The sequence below is a fragment of the Crocuta crocuta genome, unplaced genomic scaffold, assembly GCF_008692635.1.
Source record: "Crocuta crocuta isolate KB4526 unplaced genomic scaffold, BGI_CrCroc_1.0 scaffold101, whole genome shotgun sequence".
Classification (NCBI taxonomy): domain Eukaryota; kingdom Metazoa; phylum Chordata; class Mammalia; order Carnivora; family Hyaenidae; genus Crocuta; species Crocuta crocuta.
Window position 1 is genome coordinate 144,518 of NW_027527956.1, and position 7,205 is coordinate 151,722.

Genomic DNA, 7,205 nt, shown 5'->3' on the forward strand with positions numbered 1-7,205 from the left:
TTCCTGTTTGTCTTCTCTCTCTCTCTTTTTTTTTAGCTTGTTTATTTATTTTTGAGAGAGAGAGGGAGAGAGAGAGAGAGCAGGGGAGGGGCAGAGAGAGGGGGAGAGGTTAATTCCAAGCAGCTTCTGCGCTGACAGCACAGAGCCAAATGTGGGGCTCAAACCCACAAACCGTGAGATCATGACCTGATTCAAAATCAAGAGTTGGACACTTAACCGACTGAGCAACCCAGGCACTCATTTGTCTTACGTCTCAAAGCAGATTACAAGCATTGTGAAGCTAGATAATATGTACAGCCATTTTGTTATGTTTGCACAGCATGTAGTACAATGCTAGTCATATATCTGATTCAGTAAAATTCGATTATACATTCTTTCTCTTCTTCAATAGTAACTAAATAAATTATCTAGATTAGATGACTAGATTAACAAATGAGTTTAACTTGATGGAATTCATTTGACATTTCATTTCATCTTTTCTTCAAAAACGACCAAGGCATTTATGCTTTTTAAGGGAGTTTCTTGGGGTACCTGGGTGGCTCAGTCAGTTGAGCATCGGACTTAGGCTCAGGTCATGATTTCATGGTTTGTAGTTTTGATTCCCATGTCGAGGTTTGCACGGACAATGTAGAGCCTGTTTCATATTCTCTCTCCCTCTCTCTGCCCTTTCCACACTTGCACTCTGCCTCAAAAATAAATAAACATTAAAAAAATTTAAGAGAGTTTCTTTCTGACACAAAACATTGGAAGAGTAAATAGATAAAAATATTGCTTTAGTATAAAGCAGCAATAAACATCATTGAGGAGAAGATTGTATGCATTGAGGAAAACTGAAGCACAGTAAAAGTTAGCCAGGAAAGGAAATAGAGAAATTTAAAAATGGTTGGACCAAGACAATTCTGAATTCATACTATGCCGAGAGCAGTTGTCAAGCTGTGGAAAACTATGAGTTTTGGTGACCATCACATTTGAGTTCTGATACCTCGCACAAGTAGGTTAAGCTTTAATTACAAGTTTTATCATCTATAAAATGAAGGCATAATAAGACCTGGTTCATAAAAGTAGTGAAAGTAAAATTAAAAGCTTGCTTTTTAGCAAGCTCTCTGGTTCTTTAACTTTGGAGAATTTTCTCTAAAACTTTAGGAGAAATGGACTAGAATGATCAAATCTGAATAGGGTATTAACATAATTAAACACATATTTAGGTCTTGATTTTCTTTTGTGATTAAAAACTGAACCTTTATCTGTTACTTACTTAGCATATTTTCTAAAAAAAAAAAAAAAAGCAGTTTCCTAACACAAATACACCGTGTAACAATCTATTGTGATTCCATGTAATAAAATTTTAAAAATCTCTATTAAAGCTTTATTAGATTACACCATTCACAAAAATTAATTCAAAATAGATCATAGACATACATATAAAATGCAAAACTGTAAAACTCCTAAAAGATTACATAGGAGAAAACCTAGAGGACCTTGGACATGGTGATTACTTTTTAAATACAACACAAAGGCACTGTCTAGAAAGAAAGAGTTGACAAATTTGACTTCATTAAAGTTAAAAACTTCTGCTTCATTAAAGATACTGTCAATAGAACGAGAAGACGAGCTATAGACTGGGAGAAAATATACGCAAAGATGTAACTGATAAAAGGCTGTTATCCCAAATATACAAAGAACTCTTACAACGCAACAATAAGAAAACAAAAGAAAGACAATTTAAAAATGAGCAAAGGGGGCATCTGAGTAGCTCAGTCAGTTAAGCTTCACGATCACAAGTCATGATGTCAGGTCATGATATCACGGTCTGTGGGTTCGAGCGCTGCATGAGCCCCGCGTTGGGCTCTGTGCTGACAGCTCAGAGCCTGCAGCCTGCTTCGGATTGTATCTCTCTCTTTCTCTCCCCCTCCCTTGCTCGCACTGTGTCTTGCTCTCTCAAAAATATATAAAATAATAAAAAATAATAATAAAAATAAAAGTAAGCAAAAGATCTGAACAGATACCTCACCAAAGAAATATAGAGATAGCAAATAAGCATATGAAAAAAGCTCAACCGTTGTGTGTCATCAAGGAATTGCATATTCAAAAAATTAAAGGACCACTCTTACTAGAATGTGAAATCCAAAAATCCACTGACAACACTAAATGCTGGAGATGTGAGGTAACAAGAACTCACATTTGCTGCCACTGGAATGTAAAATGGGGCAGACCCTTTGGAAGACAGTTTAGGGATTTCTTACAAAACTAAGCATACTCTTATCATACAGCCCAGCAACTGCCCTCTATATTTACTCAAAGAACTTGAAATCTTATGTATGCACAAAAAGTTTGGTCCAGCAAATGAAAATTTATTCATAATTGACAAAACTTAGAAGTAACCAAGATGTCCTTTGGTAAGTGAATGGATGTATAAACTGTGGTCCATCTAGACAATGGAATGGTATTCAAAGCTAAAAGGAAATGAGCTATTAACCAATGAAAAGACATGGAGGAAACTCGAACTCATATCATTAAGTGAAAAAAGTCCATTTGACCAGGCAAGTTACTCTATGATTCCAACTAGATGACGTTCTGGAAAAGACAAAACTATGGAGACAGTAAAAAGACCAGTAGATGTCAAGAGTTACAGGGGAGGGAGGGAGATAGACTGAACACAGAGCATTTCTAGGACGATAAACTACTCTGTGATACTATAATGATGAACACGTGTTGTTACACATTTGTCAAAACCCATAAACTATACAACACCAAGAGTGAACCCTAAGGTAAACTAGGGACTTGAAGGGGTTATGTTGCGTCAGTGTAGGTTTATCTTTCGTAACAAATGTTCCATTCTAGTGGGGAACGTCGATAGCAGCAGAGGCTGTGCATGTGTCAGGGAAGAGTCTACGGAAACTTTCCATGCTTACCGCCCAATTTTGCTGTGAACCTAAAACTACTCTAAAAAATAAAGCTTATTAAAAAAACGTTATTAAGACATTCAGAGACAGATAAGTATAAATTGTTAATGACTTTCAAGACAGTTTCCAGACTGGTTATGCTGAAGGTTGACATTTGACCTTGAGTCGTGTGAAGGAGACACAATCAAAGCATCAAAGTTCTTCATGCTTCTTGCACTTCCTGTCCAGGAACACAAGACTTATTTCTTTAATCCTCCTTCATGGAATCTTCTTTACATCCCACCTTGCTCCTGTTTGCAAGCTTTCTAAATAGTGGTTTTCAAATTCCTTACATATCTATCCCAACTTGATTCCAATTTATGTAACTCCATTTCTTACTTTTCTGGTTTTGGTTCCTGGTAGTATCTTGTCTCTGTTTAATTCAAAGGAACCCAAAAGGAAAAAAATCCTGGCCCCTTCCTTTCCCATAAACCAGAGTATGACAAATATGTTATTTAGATGGTGCTCATCTATTTTCTCATAAAGGTTAAATTTAAACCACTACTAAAAACTTCAAGACTAAGTTTTATCTTCAAAAATAACACTTCTTTAGTGTAATTAAAACATAATATGATGCATTGCATTACAATGCTAAAAAATAGACTGCAAAACTGTTTGGAAATTAGATATTAATGCAATTTACAGGGGTGCCTGGGTGGCTCATTCAGTTAAGGGTCTGACTCTTGGTTTGGCTCAGGTCATGATCTTATGGTTTGTGAGATGGAGCCTGCATCCAGCTTCCTGCTGAGTGTGGAGCTTGCTTGGGATTCTCTCTCTCTCTCTCTCTCTCTCTCTCTCTCTCTCTCTCTCTCTCTCTTCCCCCTACCACCTCTTCCATTACCCTTCTCCCCTGTTCATTCTCTCTCTCTCTAAATTAACATTTAAAAATATATAATTTACATTATATACCTATATATCTAAAATAATTATAACAACTAACAGAAACTACACAAGCAGCAATGAGAAATACACACATTCACAGACACAAAGAGGCATTGGGGCTTTAGTTCCTGCCTTCCACGGAGGCGTGAGCAAGAGCTGATTTCTTTAAAAGCTAACTTTGAAAAGATCTGGTGGAAAAAATAATGAAAGAAATTTAATAAGTATGTTAGGCTCTGGGGGTTTTTTTGTCCTGAAAAGTGACTCCTTTGATTCATATACAAATTAAGAGAACTGCTCAGTTCGATTCAGTTGTCAAGAATTCGCTGCTTGCCATTTTATCTTGGAGAATCATAAAGCAGTACCTTCTCCATGAATATGTACTTGGTGTCTTACTCAATCAATACGACAGTGATTGCTTATGCAATCAGCCTGTGAAGCATTTTCTTACGACCCACCGTTATCATACTAAATTAGGAGTAAGAATCTGAAAGGTTTATTTTTTTAAACATGCCATGCTTTAAGGATTTCTTCCCCCTCTCTATTTAAATACCAGAAAATAGAGATTAAATGAGAAGCAGTTTGGAAAGTTTCATGTTTGGATTTTATTTGCTCCTAAATGTTCTTCACAAACTTTTTGAATATAGTAGAAGATTTAAGATGCATACAGCTCACAGTAACAGAAAACCACATCACGAGCTACTTTAAACAATGAGAAAAATGCATCATCTCACATAAAGCAAGAAGTCCTGAGAGCAGTTCCAGGGCTCAGTAAGAGAATAGTTTCAGTTTAAACTGAGGGTTCTCTTCATCCCTCCACGTATGGAAGTGTGCCTGCCTGGTTCTCAGCTTTGTGCCTCATGGTTACAAGCCGGCTGCCAGGGTTCCTGTTTTCTCATGCTAACTTCAAAACAGTGAGCAGAAAGAGACGGAATATCTTCCTGTGTGCCTTCTGTTCCAAGGGTAAGCATTCTGAGGGGAGAATTGACAGAAAACATGTCCCGCTTGGGACATTTTTCTATATCAGTCCATTAATCAGTCCACTAATCAGTATATTAGACCATTTCTAAATCGGTCACTGACCAGGGAAGTTGGATTGCCATAACTGATTTAGGAATACAAGTGAAGAGCGTGGATATAGAAATAAATCAACATTGGGGCACCTGGGTGGCTCAGGCAGTTAAGCATCCAGCATCCGACTCTTGATTTCGGCTCAGGTCATCATCTCACAGTTTGAGAGCTCAAGCCCCACATCAGGCTCCGTGTTCACAGCATGGCACCTGCCTGGGATTCTCTGTCCTCTCCTCTCTCTGCCCCTCCCCTGCTTGCACTGCCTCTCTCCCTCTCAAAATAGATAAACATTAAAAAAATAATAAATCAATGTCTTTTTCTAGGAATAAATCCTGTGGGCACATAACTAGCTGTTGTAAAACTGAGAAGCAACTATTTTTGAAATATAATTATTATCAATAATTATTGAAATATAATTGACAAATAAACATTGTGTACGTTTAGGGTGTACAGGGTGATATTCTGATATATGTATACATTGTGAAATATGTACCACAGCCAACTAATTAACATACATGTCACCTTCCATAGTTACCTTTTTGTGTGCGTGAGTGGTGAGAGCACTAAAGACATCCTGTCTTAGCCAACTGTGAGAATACAGTATAGGATTGTTAATTGTAGCCACCATGTAATACATTAGATGCCCAGAGCTTAGCCATCCTGCATAATCAAAACTTGACACCCTTTGACGGACATCTTCCATTTCCTCTCTCCCCCGGCCCCTGACAACCACCATTCTGTTTCTGAGATTCCATATAAATGGGATCACACAGTATTTGTCCCAGGTTCATTCCTGAGCATCTCCAAAAGCCAAAATCCTTTGGTAGTCCCATGGTGTGATAGCATTATGCATTTTAAGAATCAAATTATAACTGACAATTAAGACATATCACTTAATTCTTCATTATCACTTGTGATTAATATTATGTGCTCTTTTTATGTTTGGCTTCACATACTAAGTTTCAAAATCCTTTATTTTGAAGATGATCTATTTACACCTTTATGTATATTCAGTACACACAAAATAGCTATGCAGGAGCTTTTATCTTAGTTCGTTATATTGTAATTTAATGACTCATAAAATATTCTCTTTAGAGTTTGGCATATGAACCCTGCCTGCAGTCATGAACTTCAAAATAACAAATAGTGATTTACTTTGTTTAGTGCGAGCTCTGTGATAATTAGTCCCCAAGAGCAGTTCATTTCTTGCCCATCAGTAATTGTTAGGTACTCTCGGTAGTGTGGCCCGTGTTCAAGCAGACATTTCTGGACCCAGGATCAGAAAACGTCTGTCATCTTTATGTTTTCCCAACGGATTATCTTTCCTCCAGCCTGCAGGAATGGGTCAGAGCATGGGAGGATCTGACGGACCAGGATTGGAAATGTTGCAAGTCATTTTCACTCATTGGCGAGAACTCATCGGGTCACAGGAAACTAGTGGGCAAGGTGGGAAAGCAGCCTGGTTACACAGATAGATGAACTATTTGACACACGTGTAGCATGTTGGACATTGATGACCATGTTTAATTCTCCTAATAACCCACGATATAAATATGATTGACACCCCCATACTGCATATGAGAAAACAGATACATCCAAACAGGTCAATGAAGGGTTTTTTTTTTTTTTTTTTTTTATAGTAAGTAGTAGAGCCCAGAGTCCAAATTTCCAAGTTTTATCCTTTTTTATGTTACAAAAGTTGGCTGTCTAAAGTAAAATAATCTTTGGTCATTTGCACACTCAAGGTTCTCTTGATCATTCAGTGCGCTTCGCTTGAGCCAATGTCCTGCAGCCGGTGTCTCCTTCCTCTTGCAGAAGTCCGTGGCAGTGACACCTTGTGCTTGATGCTTCAATGGGCACCCGTATTGCCTGCGTCTGCCTTCCCATGCCACTCCCACACTTACCTGTCGGTGTTCCCAAAACTTCCCACAAAAACTACTTTTATTCAAACCTCTGTTTTAGGGTCTGCTTCTGGTAGAACCAAATCTAGGACAGTCAATCTCAAAAAATCTGAGGGGAAAAAAAGAGTTGCCACAGAATTCATAGAGTGTGGGAGCATCACACAGAGAGACATAGAGAACTGTAAATAGTTGTGTGGGGATGTACACATGTGTGATAAATCTAAAAGGAAAGAATGATGAACACACAATTTGGGAGAGCGGCATCCCGTGGAAAAGCAGGAAGAGCTGTCCCTCTGAGAGGGGGTGGGTTTCAGCTACATCTCCAACAGCCCGGCTCTTTTGTAAACATAAAGTATATTGATTTATTTATTATGATGATTCATAATGTGCAAGTGGGTTAGCGCACATTTAT